General features: G+C 28.9%; 1 protein-coding gene across 3 annotated transcripts in view; it reads left to right on the forward strand.

Annotated features, from left to right (window-relative positions):
- Positions 1-20,187, forward strand: part of LOC121116493 (innexin inx2) — a 90,584-nt gene that overhangs the window by 11,941 nt on the left and 58,456 nt on the right. For 2 of the 3 annotated variants that reach the window (XR_005863878.2, XM_040710749.2), the window contains exon 2: positions 9,871-9,997. The exons of the other annotated variant lie outside the window; for it this stretch is intronic. The gene's annotated coding sequence lies outside the window, so the exon portion shown is untranslated. The remainder of the gene's footprint in view (positions 1-9,870; positions 9,998-20,187) is intronic. 3 annotated transcript variants of the gene reach the window in all.

Consider the following 20,187-nt stretch of genomic DNA (forward strand, 5'->3'; position numbering starts at 1 on the left):
GAAATCTGAAATCAAATAACGTTAGAGGCTCAAAAGGGGGTCTTGAAATTTATTAAGCAATGTAATGCTAACCCAATTTCTTTCATATGGTCAAATATGTACGTACATTTTGTAATAAGGATAATTTGTGTAGCAGATTGGAGCACATGGTCCTTGTTTCCATTTCAAATACTCTACCTACTTTTTGGGGGAAAATAAAGAGGGTGGGGTTTTTTACTTTGGTTATAAAATGTTACAAGTCAACATTAAAGTGGGCTGGAATGAAAGAGAAAAAAATTTAGAGAACATATTTTTTTTTTTAAAGCTATTTTTTTTGTATGAAAGGATCATATGATTTTTTACTGGCCATTATGCACACTTATAGAAGCAAAATATTATTTGTTGGTATAAAGTATTGATAGTTAAGGCTTTGGGCCTTTTGATAAATTTTAGTCATTATAAAGGGGCGTCCGAAAGGGTGGCCTTTAGCCCCAAAATATTTTTTTTTTTTCATTTTATTAGAAAATTAAATTTTTGAAACTTTTTCTCATAAAATTATACATAATTTTTCAAAAAAATTTATATTTGAAATTAAATTTTGAAATTTTTTTCAAAAAAATTAAATTTTTTAAAAATAGTTTCCATTTTTTTTTCTTAAACAATTAATTATTTAAGAATAACTATAGATTTTTGAAATTTTTTTCCAAAAAATTTAATATTTAAAACTTTTTTTTTTTGAATAACTGTGAGTTTTTGAAATTTGATCTTCGAAATTTTTTCAAACAAATTTTAATTTTTGGATTTTGTTTGAAAAAAATTTCAAATTTCCAAACCTCCCCCACCCAAAAAAAAAAAAAATATATATATTATACCTGCAGACAGCCGTCTTAATAGTTGCGATTATTTTAATCTAATTGAATATTTAACGCTGCATATTGAATTTAAGTAGTTAATCCGTAGATAAATGTGTCATCTTTTATGTTGACACAAATGTATCTTAAACCTGAACACCTTATTTATTTTTTTGCCCTAAATATAATTTTATCAGATGAATAACATTTCATATAAGTAATATAACGAAAAAAAAAATTATTTGATTACTTTTTTTTCTAATTACCTACTTAGAGTGTTTTTTTGATGCAAAGTTAAATTAAAATCTACTCACGCTTACCAATAAGATTCTTTCAGATATAAAAAGTAGCAAATTGATACATTTTAGTATTTTTTTTTTTGTTATGTTGAATATGTGCAACAAAAAACATTTAAGGGCTAAATATAGTTTTTTTATTTGATTAAAACTAAGACACATTTTGACACAATTCCTTTTTTTTTATAACTCTGTATAATAAGTTTACTTTTTTTTAATGAGGAAAATGGATTATGTCGTCACAAAGAAGCAGATCATACTTTTATCAATAGGTGAATAGCAAGGATTACGGATTAGTTTTTAGCCTTCTTAGTAGATGGGTAATTAGGTTTGCTTCTTTCGTACTGCTCAATTTATTAGATCAAATAAATTAAATCACAAAATATATATCTAGATTATAATCTACATATAATATCCATCTAATAATTGATGTAAGATTTTTGTTGTTAAATCAAAACCGTCTGCGCTTTATAGGTCATTTTCTTGACTACTTTTTGTCTTTTTCTTAATACTTTCCGCTAAGATTATCAGAGCTCAACGTTGTACTACTAAAACTTGGATTTTCCAAAATATTCTACTAGCAGAATAATGACGTCACATGAAAATCATTGCCTCTCTCCCAACATTTCCTCAAAGAAGAGACATAAAATAAATAGGAAATGAACTAGTAACAATCCAATTACAGCCTACAATAAAATTTTGAGCAGCTGGTTATTATGAAAATTGGATCATGACGGATTTGAGCAGGGTCTTTTACGTTAAATTAATCTCAGAGAGCATCTCTTTGAGCCGTCAAAAGACAGCAAAGCCGAGGAAAGACGTATCAAAGCAGCAAGTAAACATATAATCCATATAAAAGAAAGCCGGGGCATTGTCCTTGATGAAGTTTTGAGAGATGTTGTCTGTGTGTTGCCATATCCAATCATTCCCATACTTCTCATTGAAGGACTCTAGCTTCAGATAATTATTGAGAGGGGCACGGCTTAAATCTATATAATCAGGTACAAGACTGTGAGAATGAGTAAGCATGTATGGGACGTTAAAGCTGCATACTTCCGACCATTCAGTCTCTCCATTGGACAGCAAAGGTTTTTCATTTTTTCACTAAAAATGCAACGTCACAGTCCCTAAATGCACCCCCATGTTTAAAAAACCAGACTAATTCGTTCGCCATCCCAGCAATATTTCTACCACTTAGACAAAGTTAATTTACGAACAAATTACAAATTACGACCCTTTCGAACTTATTGTAAGCCAAAACATCGAATATTTTTTGATTTTTGAAATACGCATACAATTGGCAAGATTTAATGCAAATTCCAACAATGCTGCTAATATTAAAAAGGCCAAAGGTCCAGACTTTAAAAGTGCTCAATCTTAAGTGCCGACAATTGTAGCTTTATTTACTAATCATGAATTGTTGATGTTGTGTTGATACCATTGTATATATATTATATTTGAATTTGAATGTCTCTTACTTATTAGTGTTTAAAAGGAAATTATTATTAATCGTTCCTTGTTTTTTTTTGGTTTAGTTATGCATGTACGTACGTAATCTTTTTTCTTCTCCATCTTGTCATGATGATGGATAGACTTATTCTTCCTTAGTTGTACTTTTTCCCTCTATTCATCCCTTAATCTATAAATTTTGTCATACCTTTTCACTTTTAGTAGACCAAACATTCATCTTTCTTTACAAGACACTCTATGAAAATACAAAATATGTGGTAGGTAGGTAGAATGCCTCAAGGATAAGGACAATTTTTTTTAAAGAAAGAAATTATCTCATACTTGCAGAATTAATTAATAGCTGTCTTAATATTACTTAATGTTCCTCAAATACACCCTCTTTTATGACAACCAACCAAAGGAAGAAAGAAACCCTTAAAGTGCATTCCCTCTTTTTTATATTAAAGAAATGATAATATGAAGTTCTTAAAGATACTTACTTAAAACCTTGATACAAATAAAAGAATACTCTATATTCTTTTTTAAACTTTCTTGTTGAAATGAAAGAGAGAATGGAATTAAAACAATCCTGTAAAGAGTGTCTTAAGGAAGTAAAATAACTTTATTTGTTTTTGTACAAAAGCACAATCCTATTTCAACATTATCAAAAACTATTAAATACAAAATTCAATCATATTATATACACAGCTTGATAAACAGGGAGAGAGGGGGTTTCACGTACTACTTAAATTATAAAAAATATGCTGAATTTTAGTAAGAAGAAAATATATATTCTCCGCCCATAGCCAATATAGATAAAACATAAGTCTTTTTGATTAAAAAAATAATTTAGCAGGTTAAGTAGCACACATTATTTTACACTCAAATAGAAAGTGTTTGGATGTTTCTATATTGTTCCACAAAAAAGAAGCATTTCTTCGATTAACTTTGCCTGAGTACTACCCAACGGGAGAGTGTTCCTAATAATTCTGTATTTTAAGCAATAATCAAACCCTACATTCTGGATAGTCCTCAACACATCTATGTATTATACTCTAAAAAAGACAGATGGGATTGAATTAAAACTATCGTGTAATGAATCAATTAATCAATGGCAGCCTCTCAGGGGGGCGTGAGAGAGGTGTCTCCCTTTGAGACTAATATTTCAAGGAGGCGGTCAATTGAAAATAAAAAAGAAAAAGATTCTTATTTTTATTTCAACAAAGACTAAAAAAATCATATTTTATGTTAATAATAATAATACAAAAATACATGATCGAGAATAACTTTTATCTAAATATAAAAAATCAGATCAAAATTATTATTTTTTAAAAAATGTTCCGGAGTGACAAATTTTGTAAATCTGTGTACAAGGGGTGGCCCTTTTTACACATGGTTACTTGAATGAAATTTGAACAAGGTTAGCACTAGTCATAAAAAAAATATATATTTTATGATTAATGTAATACATTTATGTTCGCAGAATAATGATTAATAAACCTACCAAGATTTTTTTTTACTTGCAGAACCAAAAAAGTTATGGAGAATAATGTTGTTTAAAAAATTACCCACGATAAATACTTCGATGTAATGTTATTGTTTCAAATTTATGTCCAAAAATTCTTAAAAATAGAGGTTTTAGGAAAAAAAAGAAAAAAAATTAATAAATTATGGAGAAAATGACAGATATTTCAGTTAAATATCAATTTATATTTGTCAAATTTATATGCAAACAAATTTCCGGACAAATTTCTACAAACTTTTTTTTCTTCATCGAATCCAATATTTCATTGCAAATACAATTTTTTCCACCTAAAAAAAACAAAAACGAAAGTGCTATTTTCATCTAGATCTTTTTTGTCCATAACTTTTTTAATTTTGCATAAATTTAGAAAACTTGGTTATTCGTATTGTTGTTTTTTAAAACGTTAGTCACTTTTTAATTTATAATTCAACCTCTATCTAGTCTCCTTGACTTCCAACAAAACATTTTTTGTATTTTGAGTATTGAATAAGTCCTTTTATATGACCCCCGAAAATAGAACCCAATCGTAGCATGACAAAGTTCAAAAGAGGCACCAATGCAAAGTTTCAGCTCCCTAGGTCAAACGGTGTGGGCACCATAAAAGACACACACAAACTGTAGTATATATATGTATACTTATTATTATGGGAAATACGTGTTAGGGTTGGTACAGTACGGGTTTATAGCGTAGTTCTGTTTGGTATGATCCTTACGGTTTGGATATTTTACTTTCGATACGGCACATATATTTATAATCACATATTTTGATATTATAATTATATATATATAAATAAACTGGAGCAATTGTGGTGGTGATTATTTTTTATATTGATCGGGGAATCAAAAATGTGTCAATTTTTAGTTTTAACTTATTATATATATATATGTCGGATGCCTTTTTTTGTATATATCTCTATTGCATTAGGCAAACATAATTTATACATATGCTTTCAAGTATGAGTATTTTTATATAAATAGAAAGTAAATATAAATTAATATTTTCATATTTTTTCATACCTATGTACATATTCACATAATATTTGGATGATGTTTGTAGGTACAACATATTTAGATGTGTACACAAGTTGCAGGATTTGTATATGTACATCGTAACAGCATATCCATTAGGTATATGAAACAGGATCTCTCGTACATACGTGTCTTTTAAATCAAATCAAATACTGTAATTACATGGGCTTACTAAGGGGATGGGCTGGAGGGCTGAAATCCACCCCCCCCATTAAGGAATGTTTACTTTTTACTATATTTTTTTTGGTCAAGATGAAAAAATTTTACTTAAAAATAGGAGTCAACATTTTTGTTTCGGACAAATTATGCAGCAGAGCAAAAAATTTAATATTTAAAATTTTTTTTGTAAATAGCTATGGATTTTTGAACTTTTTTTAAAAAAAAAAAAATATTTGAAACTTTTTTCCAAATATTTAATTTTTTGTGAAAAGCTGTGGATTTTTGAATTATTTTTTTGGAAAAATGGAATATTTGAAATTTTTTTCAAACTGTAATTTTTTTTCCAAAATGCTGGATTTTTTAAATTGTTCGGAAAAATTTAACTTTTCAATTATATTTTGTGAATAACAATGGATTTTTGAAAATTTTTACATAAAAATTCAAATAATTAAACAATTATTTTATTTATTTTTATTTCGACTACCAGCGATAAAGAAAGCCTGTAAAGGTTTACTTATTTTATAAAATATAAAAATTATCGTTCTTAATAATAGTCATTCATTTATATTACAAATATTAAAATATAAAAATATAATTAAAACGTGACAGTGCAGAATAGAAAAAACAAAGAAACAAGTGTCACACCAAAAAACAATTTACTAAAAATTGCTTGAATTTATCCCCACTTCCCTGACGAAAGCAGAAAGGTATTTTGTTCCAAAGAATAATAGATCTGTAATAGAAACTATACTTAAAATGACAATCTTTGGTTTTGATGGTGTTTTGAGTTGAGAGCCTTGTTTTGTGGAACAGATAGCCTTTATTTAGTATCCAGGTTGGGGAGATAGGTTATTTAAATGATAAAATCCCATTTATTAAAAAAAAAAACAAAGAAAGATACCAACTTTACACATAAAATAAAAGTTGTTCAGAATTTTGAATTATGTACATAAGGCCATTTTTAATTCTTATCAGACCAGATCCCAGGGCTCTGGAGGGCAAGTTTTATTTTTCACTAATAAGTTGATTTTTTTTCAAAAACAAGATCGAGTTTCTGTGTCTCAATGTTTTTGTGACAGTTATAGGTTGTAGATTTGGAAATTCAAAAAAAAAAAAAAAAAAAAAAAAAAAAAAAAAAAATTAAAAACAACAAAAAACGAATTATTGTACTAACAGAACGTATATTAAATACGCATCAGTAAATCTTAGTATCTTCATTATGTTTGAAGAAGAAACATGGCAAGTAACCAATGACAATGACAATAAATAGATCATTGGGTCAAAAATTTGAAAAAATGGCTTTACATTTACCGAAATAATTATTTTCACATGGTCAATGAAATGTTCCATTTTCAAGAGTGTCTCTAGGGGGTGCAGGTTTGATTATATTTTTATCGAATGGACAGAAACGGCCAAAAAGTTGTATACAAAGAGGTTTTACAATAGAAATTTACATATTATATTATTAATTGTTTAAGTTTAGAATTTTAACATAAATAAACTAAATATAAATAATATCTTTTTCATTTTTCATCGGTTATCTTTAAAATAGCATGTTCGTGATAGTATTATTAGGAATGACTCTTGCTGCATGTTTCTATGTGTCTTTGCACAGTTTTTTTAATTGTTTTTTTGACTATAAGGGTTAGAAAAGAATAAAGATGAACTGTCATTCGCTTATCTTTCATAATATTCTCAAAAATCCTTTGTCTTATTCTCTCTTCCTTTTTTCATCTCTAAACCTTATAATTTATTACAAAAAAAAGTTTGCAAAGATACTTTTCAAAATGTGGCGAGAATAATTCTAAAATTTAAAAACTCTTTATTTTTGTATTTTATAAAATGGTCGTTTGTTAGTAATTTTTTTTTATTTTAAAAAAAGGCTATTTTAAGGCTGCCATGGCCTCGAAGGGGAAAAAATTGTTGGCAGAACCATCTGTTGATCCTTAATAACCTACATGAAAAATTTCAAGAAAATCTATTCAATGTTTTTGCCATGATTGCACCTCCCCCTACACACACACAAAGACATTCACATTTAATCACACAACGTAGTTCGAAAGGTCAGGGGATGAAGGAGGTCATATTTTCGGCTTCCAGAACCCCGTCACATTTTTTCTTGCAACAATGAGCTTATTTACGATGGAGCAGAATCCTTTTTTACCTTCATGGGAAGTCCGTGTCTAGCAAGGGCTAAAATCAAATTCTTTATAACATTCAAGTAGGAATACTTGTTGATTTTCAGACATTTTTCAAACTAATGAGGTTTGGTGCGCCTTCCATTGGAAGAAATGACGCCAAGCACCATCCCAGAAGCAGGTTGTTTTGTCCCACCACTATCTGGTTCCCTAGAAAGGTCTTCTCCACGCTCTGTAAGCTTCTTGGCAGTAGTCACATGCTTCCTGGGGCAAGAAATAATATGGTACAACTACCCAGTTGAGAATTGTGCGTCGAAAATATCTGATACACGCGCTGTTTCTTGGACTTTATTTTGAACGGAGATGTAGATAGAATCATAGATGGATCAAAATTGTCATGTTTGACCTAAATAAAAGGCAAATACCATAAAAAAAAGATGAGATAAACTATAATGATACAAGTAATCAAAGTGATGTTTCTGTTTTGTTTCACCACAGTATACAAGATTTAAATTAAATTAATTTTCTTAACTATTTTTAACCCTTTATTTATGAAAATATGAATTTTATCATTCAGTAGAAGGAAGAAAAATATACACTGATTGAAATCAGCCAACAATAACGTTTGCTTAAAGTTTGAAACGTGTTACTTATTTACTGATCTTTTATAGATTGAACTCTGTTCAAGTTTGACTAGATGTGAGTAGTTTGTAAATAGATTGTAAATTTTGTTAACATTGAGTTAGACTTTGATTTATTAATATAACTACCAACATATGTACATAGGTTACTATCCAATGAATAAATAATGAAAAATGAGTCTTTAAAAAATCCAAAAGTTAAGAATACAAAATTGAAAATCTTTTAGTATATACATATATATGTATATGTAGTAGATTCTTTAAATCTCAAAAAAGAAAAAAGAAGTTTAAGAAAAGATAAATTCAAGGATTAAAGAAAACGTTTGGAACCATTTTGTGTTGAAAAGGATCTTATTATAGAAAGATAAGGAAATCATAAAAATTATTTTACTTTTTGTATGTACAAAGATGCTGAGATTGGAGATAGTTCCAATATTTTTTCTTTTGGCTCAATTATTTGAAAGTGTCTTGATTCAGACGCCCTAAAATTTAATTAATTACAGACTGGGGACCAAAAACTTTACTAACAAAGGGATTTTTTGGAATCAAGAAATGGCAACTCAAAACCAATTGCTGAATTATTTAAATATTATATTTTCATTCAATATTTCCTCCTTCGAAGGTAATAACAACCTCAACACGCCGGCGAAAATATTTGCATCTCTTGGCAACGAAGGGCATGTCCATGGTGTACCAAGCTGTCATGATGGGAGCTCAGAGCGTAGCCAATGGGTTTTAGGTCAGAGCTGGAGGAGGGTCACATTGAGGTAGGCTAGAAGTCAGTCTATTGCTGAAAAAGCGTTGTTTCTTTTTGGCTGTATGCGAGTTTAATGGACTTCTTGATATTATAAGTAGTTCAGTTGGAGATTCCAACGGTCTCTGCACCCTTCTCGGTACTGACATGGACTGGTAGACGATAGCACACGCGTTGCCTTTTTAATGCTGCTCTGGAATTTTTTACACAAAATTTTTTTTGTTTTTGCTTTGAGCTGTCATTTAGTCCATAATGAAACCTCATAATTAACGATAATAGAGATAAAAGGGTAATGAAATGCTACTACAAACTTTGGTTCCCCAATCTGTATATCAATCAATATATGTATGGTATTGTTTGAACCTATATATACAATTCAATGATTTTTCTACAAATTACATTTGAATGCAACTGACCTTGGATACAGGGAAGGTTGCAAAAGTAAAAATATATTTAATTTTTGTTAAAAATTGTACAAATAATATTTTTTGATGAATAAAAAGCAGGACTTTTCAAGTTGTTGACTGATTAAATTTCAATATATTATAATAGATTAAGCTACGATATTATTTATATCGTATAAATTCAGCCTGAAAAACTTTTTCAGAGCCCGGTTTAGACGGAAAAACATAATTGATTTGAAGTGTAATTATATATAATCTGTATTAGAAAATTGTTGAATAAAACTAAATACCTTAGTGGCCATCAAAAAAAATAAATTATATACCTAATAATAAGAAAGAATAAACAATGCAAGGGAAATTATGACACTTGTTGCAACTCTCCCATTTGTACTGAGTGATAAAGTATCTCAAATTTTCCCCCACTGGAAAACAGACCTTTGAATTTTAATAAAATTGTATCGAGTAATGATAAAGAAATCAATGATTCAAATAATATCAGTTACAGAAAAACAGTGTGAAAATTGGCTGCATTATTACAAAAATAATTGAACTCTTAAACAAACTAGGTGTATCCTATTTTTGTTTTAATATCTTCAAAAAAAAAAAAAAAAAAAAGACAAAAGTTAATGATTACTTATTTTCCAGGATAATTTGCAATATATATTATACAATTGCAATGTGGATTTTATGGCTGAACCATTTTGGAGGTTTAAAAAATAAGGACTTACTGCAACTGCTTCGGTCTTCCCTACATTGATTGGACGCATCTATGGTATGTGTTTTTGTGTTATAATACGGGATTATTGATGGATTTTTTTTCATTTTTCTCGTCATTTCATGTCCCCTCACGATTTGATGATGGGTTAGTTGTAAGTACATTCAGACGTATGTCGTATAATTCTTCGTCTCTCATGTAATTTTGACCCTTTCCAAACACATTCTGTCAATTTTTTTTATTTCTTAAATATATATTTTCGGACATATAAATAAGTTACCCTCATATTATATTATAACCTTCAATCACCATGACTCAGTCACATTCTTTCATTCAGGGAAGGAATGCGTGTTTCTTCCCTGCTCTCATAATAAATGGATATAGATTTTTTGAAAACACATCCTTTTTTGGGTGGAGGGGGAAGGGTTTATTCCATAAAACTTATCCTTTGATCAAGAATTGCAAGAACAAAAAGTTTTATGCAATCAAGACTTTTGACATCCCATTCTCTTTTGCCTTGCAAAACGGATGCCACATAAATCAAACATGCATTAACTTACATAGTTATACTCTTCTAAACTGCAAACCACTTATACATATAAGTTTAGTACAAGTTGAAACTTGTACTAAACGCATATTGGATCATTAGACTATTTAATTGTTACATCCTTTATTTTATTTAGTAACTTTATTCATGCTATTATTTCATTTGCATCTATTAAAATCACGCATTTAGTATATACAAGCAGTAGTATCAGGTATTGCAGGGAGCTATTATGCTTCCTTGAACAGACAAACTTTGCTACTCATTGTTACTTACCGTTTTTGATGAACTCAGTCACATGTAGATATTTAAATCATAGATGATAGATCTTCTCTCCTCAAGAATAAAATAATTATAATAAAAGCTCCAGAGGAAAAAATAAGATGACGTTATGATGGATGAGCCAGGGAGTACTTTAGTCTCTAGAGCGCTATTTGCCCTAGCCGTAGCTACACTCTCTCGATGCTACATGCCAAACACCTGCAAAATTTTATTGACATGACTAGACAATTATTTCTTGGATCTAAAATATGAATATAATATACATTATGGAACAATATATACAGTACACCCTGTATTCACAATTAATGTTAAATGCAAAATTCTTGCGAGATTTCATTGGCATGACTACATCCTTATTTTCTAAATCAAAAATATGAATATGATATATTTTCAAACATACAAACATCACTAAATTATTTTTTACTCGCTAGATAGCTCTTTAATTGAATCAATGTTACTTTTTGAAGACTTTTTCGCAACAATAAGCAAGATTTTGTAAATGAACAGATGTTTCACTCAATTCAGTCAAATTATATCAACTAACTGAATACTTACATTGTACCTCATGGTCACAAAATGAAATTGCCTAATTCACTTAATAAAACAGCATTTTAGATTAAAGAAAGCTAAAGTTCATATTATTAAAAATACCCAGGACTGAAAATTTGTTGTATTAGTTAAGATTAACGAGTGTGGACATTTGAACTTACTAATGTGCTATAAATCCAATTAAATATTAAGGAGTCATTTTTATTGAAAATGTCAAAATAGAATCAATAAATATATCAACCATTCATGGAATATTCAATTCTTGCATAATCCTTATGACTGGTACTCTAAGCTCTGAATCTATTTCTTGCTTGCAACTTGGACAATTTGGTTATAAAAGTTACAAGTTGTACAAAGCATGTATTTATTTCGCTTGACTATATGCCCGTAATAGTATTCAATATTTGAATAAACGTAAATTCACGTTTGGACCGAACATTATGAGTAGTGTCAAAAAAAGCTTTTGCTTAGATAAACATTTTATATCTTCGAGTAGAGCCTTGAATCTGTAGTGGATCTTACAACCCTCTTCCTAAAAAAAAGAGAGAAAAAAGTACCACACGAACCACAATCTTTTGAAAATTAGACAACTATCAAATTATTATTTAACCATTTTTAGGAATTGTCCAGAGCTTAACAAAAGCTAAATCATATTCAATAATTCAACGTTTAGAAGACTGATAAGGGAAAATAAAGAGACAAATACAGAACAGACAATAAAACACTGTATAATCCCTCATGATAGTGAAGTAACGCCGTGCTAAGTGTGACTCAAGTTCTCAACTCTGTAGATAAATACACATAAAGACTTCAGATTGAGCTCTTTCGAATATTTTCTTAATATTTATATACTATTATAATTTGTCATTTTAGGAGTCCCTGTCAATAAATACTTACATACATCATTAATATATAAATCCAATTTCTCAATCAAATTGTCAATAGACGAATACTATTCGTCAAATCCTCAGCAAATTACAAATGACTCTCTATCAATCAAATTTATTGTACGCGCTAGTTATATATTATTTCTATAAATATTGAGAATTACAGAAAAGATTATTAATCCATTTTTTTTAATGAATTTCTCCTAGGATTTTTATATAAAAGCCTCAAAGTAATTAAAACTTTTCAAACATGTTTTTTAGGAAAAAAAAAAAAATATTCGTACTTACTTAGGGAAGATTCAAATTTGAAAATTCATAATTAATATGTGGAAATTTTGTTTCATTAATGCACAAAAAATAGTAGTCAAATATTACTATTAGTATGCTTAAAAATAGAGTTTTCATTAATCGTATTATTAAGTGTTATGTTCACATTATTTGCATTAAACATAGGTAATATAAAAATATATATATTAGGGTGATCCTTGTCCCTCAAAAATTAAATTAAGACATTTAATGTTTTTTTTTTTTGTTACGGTGTATGCACTTAATGAATATAATAGTATAAAACATGACCTAGAAAGCATGATGGATTTTTTTCTAGTTGGGAATCTGAACAATGATTTTTTTTCTAATTTTCCAAAGCTGCTATCAAAACAATTTAATTATTGACAAAAAAAAAATCTAGCAATAAGTATAAAGTAATGACAAGTGTGTGGCATTGGTACTTTGTTGGGGAGTTATAAGTAGTTTTGAAAATCCACGGATTTTTTAGCTCACCTATTTTTTTTGGAGTTGGTATATTGAAGACTATATGTATTGTCATACCTAAGCTGTTGTTATTACCATTTAATTTCTGAAGAGTGAAATTCCTTTTTTACTGTAGATTCAATTATAGTCAAAACCTGATTGAACGTTTGTATTTGCACATAAAAGCCAGAGTGTAACACTGAGGATTGAAGATCGACATCGGAGTCATTCTTGCCAATGTCCTTGTTTATTTCCTTCTCTCCCTCCCCCCGTCACAGCTGCTTGTATTTGAAACGCCATGACAGCTAAGTTGTTCTCCTACAAAACTCAGGTCTACTAGATCATTTTTTTATTTTTAGCAAACTGGCAGGTGTAATTTTAAACAACTCTACAATTTCTTATTAATATTTAACTGGAGTGCAAAGGCGATAAAACTATTAAATAAGTAAGAAGAAACATCCCATTTCTAGGTTTTTTAATGTGTCACATGATTTTATGCTGTATACATATTTTAATTTAATATTTTTTACCTACAAGGTGTGACTTGTTGAAGTAAATTATGCTATTATAACCAAGAAATGAAATGCATAATTTCAAATGAAGTATTTACAGTACTTGGAATGTGGAGTATGCAAGAATTGAGTATTTCATGGATGATTGATATACTACTGGTGTTATTTTTGTCCATTTTACTGCAAATTAGTAAAATATAAAAATCCCATGACACATTATAAAGTTCAAAAGATTAATAGAGTTTAAGATAAAAAAATTACAACTTGTACAAAGAATATACAATAATCATATCTCTATTTTTATTCGAAAAAAACAAGTCTCGTGTAATCTAATATATTTAGCTAAAAAAAGTAATTGTAATTTTTTTTTTTTTCAAAATTCCATTGGCTTTGTTTTCATTGTAAATAAGAATATATGTATTCAAATGAAATCGCACAGATAGGTTGATTAGGTTTCATACTCAATGCCAAGAATAGGTTAAGTTTGTTTTGACAAAGTTTCGGCATCAGCCTCATCCTATTATACTTGTATTTATGTCTATAAAATATATCTTAATAATATACTTAAAGACTATGCTTAATGTGTTAGATATTAAACATATATATATAAATATAGAAGTTGTTAAAAACGGAGGACATTAAAGTTAATGTTCCTTTAGCAGATGGTTTACTTTCATCTTTGGATTTGTATCTATTCAATAAAAACTTTTTTTCTAATATGGATTATAATAAATTTAATCCAATGAATACTTGTCTTTCATTTTATCTACATATATGTATGTACATACTCAGTATTTTTATATATACTTGTGTACATAGTATGTTCGAGTAACTTTTCCTTAATGAAGTCTCAGATAGACATGTTAATTAAATGTATTAAACGCTCATAAATGAAATTTGATTCGTTTATACAAACATACATAGTTCTCCTTAATTTGCTCCCATCTATTTCAGCTATAATTTAATTATGTATGCCAAAAAATTATTAAATGAATTAAAAGTTTAGCTCAAAACTTTTATATTCCAGCTTGCTTTGATGTGATGTTTTGTAAGTGAGCGCAATGATAAGGGTTCGAAATGAAAAATGAATTCAAATTAATTTAAGGGAATATATAAATTATAATACCCAACACCGTTCTACTTCACTAATGTATGACTATTCTTAAGCTTATTACTTGATTTGAGTTGTATTTAACTTTGGGAAATATAATATTTCTAGTCTCATAACTCGATATGGGTAATACATTAATATTTTACTGTCTTTGTATACTTATTTACTATTCTGCCTTGTTACTGGGTTCTAGCACACTGCTGAAAAAAATTATAAATATATTTGATGATGTTTTATGCTGCAATAATATGTCTTTTTACACTATGCAACAGCATTTTCGTCCGCCGGCTAAAATCCACATTTATTATTGTTATTGAAGGCATAAAAACACGAACATAACCATTAAAATTTTTCATCACAGTAGATTTGGCCTTTAAGCTATTTTTTTGAAGTAGTATAATTTCGATTCAGAGCCATATTTTTGAAATAAAATAACTATGGCGATAAAAATTTAAGTCAATACCAGTTGATATAAAAAACAAAACATTCCAGCATTAAAAAGATAAATTATTTATTACGTTATTTTATATAGAGTTCCTACAAAATGGTTCTAATCAAACAAATATTTTATAAGCTAATATTTTTTTCAATTGCTGTCTAAAACTAAAGAACACACCTTAAATATATATCAACTTCAAAAAATTTGCTGTAGAACAAAAAAATTTCAATTTTGATTGATTTTTTAAAGTTAACTTTTAATTTTCGAAATTAAATATTACAAAGTCAATTATTTGAATAATTGTTCCTCTAAATTTATATGTTAGAGGCAGGAATTTAAATATATTTCATATATAGTGTATTTGATTAGTAATTATTTCAGATTAAGTAATCTAATTGTCTTATTTATATATTGTTTTCTGAATTTTTCCTTCCTTTAAAATGTTCAACACTTCTTACAAATAATTGATATTATTATATTTAACAAAGCATTTCATTAGATTACATATTTATTGAATATTGTATAAAGAAACAAAAAATTAAACTGAAACAATCAATCAAAATTGAACTTTTTTTGACCCGTCCCTGATATATGTCATCGAGAAACATTTCAATTTTGTAAGGACACTCTGCATGAAATTGTTATCACTTTCATCATAGTAAAGTAACTCATTTTACCAATATTCTTATAAGCATAAGATCCTTGATATGTTATATTGATTGAGGATGACAATATTTAGAAAAGTCCGTGTCTTACATCATTACTTTTATTGTATCTACCCCCTTTCCTCCAAAAAGAAGCAGAAAAAAGTCACTAAATCAGTTGCTACATGGCCAATTATTCCCAACTATGGAGTTATTACTCAATAACTCTTACTCAGTTGTTCACAGCTTCATAAGAGCTAAGCATAGAGAAATAAATTATAGAGGCGACAAGGATTTTTACTTGGGTTAGTTAAATAGACAGAGAAAACAAATTCTGATATTTATAAGTTGTGTGGGTTCTACTAGTATATATCGTGTTGAAATCTGGAGGAAAACAATCAGCCTATTAAATTCATGGCTGTTTCGGAAGGATAATAACCCTTAAGTATGCCACAGTTACAGCTGAAGGCAATGGTTGAGCCTTTGCGTACCTATTCCCCTCTATACTTTCATTTTCATTCGTTTAGAAGACACTGATAAGGGGAATAAGCTGAAAAATAGTCAGTGTATATATTTATATTAGTTAAGTAACGGCATGTTCTATGGTAAGGCTTATGCGTCCGATTCGGACGCATCTCTAAGATTAAGGACGGTACTGGACCAGGCATAAAAATCGTGTGACCCAAACCATCCTATGAAAGGGATAAAAAGCTCAAATGATAGAAAGAAAAGGGGATTTACTATCAACATTTATTTACTATCATACTTTGGCCTCTTGAGTAAAGAATTGCCTTGTGCTCCACACTTGTTGAAATATATGTGTTTACGTACATAAATTGTCATACTATGTAGTGCATTATTCGATTGTGTGTCTCCTGGATTCAATAGACATTTAAGGAACAAGAAAATGAAATATTGTTCAGGAAGTAACTTATGTACATATTATTATTACACATATATTTACAGTATAAAGAGAGAGAAATTGATAGGAATAAAAGAAGAAAAACAACAATATGATGATGACATTCTTAAATTTATGTACTTTTCATCTAATAGTAGAATATATATAAGTATAAATCCTTGTTTCTTAAAGGGGTTAGATGTGTAGTGTAGTATGTATCATGTATTTAGCTTACACTATGATGATACATACCCTACAAGAAAATTGAAAAATAAGAGAAGTTGGGGAGGAATAGGGGGGATTGATTCAAATCCTTTGAATAAAATAAAACAAGAGAAAAAATATATTTTGAAGGAAATGAAATTCAGAACAACAGGGAGGGTTGGAACATGAAAATCCTTATCTAAAGGTATATATTAGATGATTAAATCCATATCACCAACAAACATCTTTTCATAATATCAGCTTATCTTGTTATTAATGCTAGGTTTCATATAAAATATGCATGCGATTTTTTTACCACACAAAAAGATATTTTCCTTCTCCAAAAAATTCCCCTATTCCAATGTATTTTTTTTTTTTTGGTGTGCTTATCCTTAGAGTTATACAAAGTGTGGAACCAAAACTTTCAGTAGTATTTAATTACAATATTTCATTACGTAACTATATGACAGGTGAAAAAAAATAAACAAGTTTTGTTTTTGTCCCATGTCTCTAAGTTTAAAAATGCCAGAGCAACATCATCAAAAGCAATGCGTGTGCGATTTCCTACGCGCCGTTGTTAGTGCTGAGAAGGTTGCCGAGACATTTGGCATCCCCATTAAGACTATTTACAAAATTAAAAAGTCCAATACACCCTCATAGAGCCAAGAAGAACCAAAGCTTCTGCACTAACAATATGACTGATTTTTATCCTCCCACCATGTGGCCCTCCTCCAGTCCTGATCTAAAACCCCTGCACTTTGCTCCAAGCTGAAAATGAAGCTTGGCACACTATGCACACAACCTTCATTGTCAAGAGCTGTCCACTTCTTTACCGGGGTGTATTGGCTGTTATTGCCTGCGAAGGAAATCATAGTGGATAAAAAATATTGTATTTAAACCATTCAAGATTTGGTTTTGAGTTATTTTTTCTTGATTCCATATAAATCTCATTTTTCGTAAATTAGTTATGCTACTCTAAGTTTTTGATCTGACAATAATATGATGTTACGTAAATTAAAGAAACTGAGAAATGACGTTCCTACGGTAACCCTGACAATTGTCTTAAAGGATCATAAATACAATTCATGTTAATATGTTTGTTTCTTAAGAATGAAAGAATAATGATTAAAGCTTTCGAAAAAAACACTGCTCAGATTGCCAACTAGAAAAAATCTCTTACGGATTTTATGCCATATTTTCTACAACTCTACACATTCCCTTATCGATTTTAATGACTTTGATCAACAGATTGTTTTCATGTAATGTCAGTACTATTCATATGGGCCATCTTGGAGCCCTAAGCAATCAAATTTTAATAGAATGAAAACACTACTTTTTATTTAGATTAAAGTGAACTACTGCCGTGTATTTAGATGTCAAAATGGGACAAACAAATAAAAGTACTAAACGCCTATAAAATATCTGCCTCTTTAAAATCTATTTTTTATCATGTAATTTGATATTACATCATTCAACATTTTATTTTATATAATTTAAACAGTGAATTAAAGATTACATTTGCAAGTATCAGATATTTTATTTCAAATCCGAGTCTCAGAACGATAAAATAACGCTTTAGCGTTTGAGAACAATTAAATTCTGATCCATGATTTGGAATACAGTTTCGACAGAAATATCGTCCTAAATCAGTATAGGAAAACTAAGAAAAGGCCTTCTTTTTTAAATAGAAATTCCTAAGTGTTCTATGCTTTTCAAGCCTATCATATCGATATTTGTCAGTCAATCGCAAAGCTTTACATTTCTAAAGTAGTAAAAATCTCTTTCTCGTATGTGCTATAAATCTTGGCTTTTCCCTCTCTCTTTTGTTTACTGGTTAAGATTTATACAATCAATTTTCTTAGAAGGTCTCGATTAATACCATGTTAGTGGTGAACAAACAAATGAAAAAACAAAAAAAAAAACCATTACTTTTATTTCTAAAGTAAAGTGGAAATCATTTTTTTGTTTGTTGTGGTTTTAATGTTACAACGCACTGTTGATTAACTATAGGGCATAGTAGGATGTAATTATAGTACAAAAGTATGTAAGTTCCTTAAAATGTAATACATTTTTTTTAATATTGGATCAGAGCATGGATTCCTGTTAACAATAGATATTTATGTAGAAAATAATATCCCTTTTATGGAAAAAAAATAATTTTGCAAGAGAAAGAAATAGGGGGGGGGAGGGGGGGGGAAGAGATGTTAGACAGTTCTCACTTTTCCCATACATTGATCGAAAAGAAAATTAAATTAAATTTCGAATACTAACATACTTTTTGTATATTTTTTGTGTGCCTTATTGAATAAAATGGCAATACTAATGTAAATTCAATGCACTATGATTATTTAAAAACTCCGTATATACTAAGGAAATATAGGCTTGAATGATTCCAATGTCGATCCTCAATTCTACTTTGAGTCCAACAAGGACTTACCCTCATAACTTCCAACAAATTCTCAGTGTTCCTCTCCATCTTTTATGAACACACGCACATTGGGGCGGTGCGTATTAAGTGTTAGTTTTTAATGGTATGCTGCAGCTGATGGAAGGAATGCTGCAGGACTCAAAAGAGGGTGCTTTAGCGAATAAGAGGGATACGTACCTGCTCGCACACATAGTTACTTTTGATTTTTAAATTTTCTCTCCTCAATAATTTAATAAACTATTGAAAAAAGCTTTGGAAATAATAAAAAATTAAAATAAAATTGAAAACATCTGGTAATACTTAATTACAAAAACCCCCGTTTAATTTAAGAGAGGGGAAGTTTTTAGATTTAAAAAAAAATACTAAGTCATACTTCAAAGGTTTCTTCAAAAATACGAGTAACATAAGTCAGCAAGGTCAAAAAAAGATTTTTTTGTTAAATATGTATTTTTTAAAAAGAGATAAGAAAATCGGGACTTACTCATCGAATTAGAATCCAGTTTTATCAATTAATGATTATTTATATATTGTATTTGTAGTGTGTTTCTTTAGATTTTTAACAATTTTGTTAGCTGTAATATGTGATTTGGTTTTATCTGTAGTCTGGAGTGACAATGGATGACTCACCATTAATTGACCAATAATTAATACTGCTGTTGGTATTTTTTGAGGGGTGTTTGTGGTCCTTATAAAGAAAAAACTCTAAAATGATATTTTTATTTTATAAATGCATAGAGCCAAATATTTTATGAACAAGTTTCAGTCAATTACATGCTTTATATTCAAATTTCTGGAATGAGTTGAAATGCTAAATTATTTTTACTATTGTTTTAAACATTAATTTGATTTATGAGACTTAATTCGACCCAGATATAGTCTTTCAAATATACTCTACTATGCTATTTTCTTAAAATATGCTTAGAAATTATCAAACAAAAAAATAATTATTCTCAATTTACGAAACACTCATAATGCGAGGTGTTCGTAAAAAAAAGT

This window comes from Lepeophtheirus salmonis, chromosome 4 (assembly GCF_016086655.4).
Source record: "Lepeophtheirus salmonis chromosome 4, UVic_Lsal_1.4, whole genome shotgun sequence".
Taxonomy (NCBI): Eukaryota; Metazoa; Arthropoda; class Copepoda; order Siphonostomatoida; family Caligidae; genus Lepeophtheirus; species Lepeophtheirus salmonis.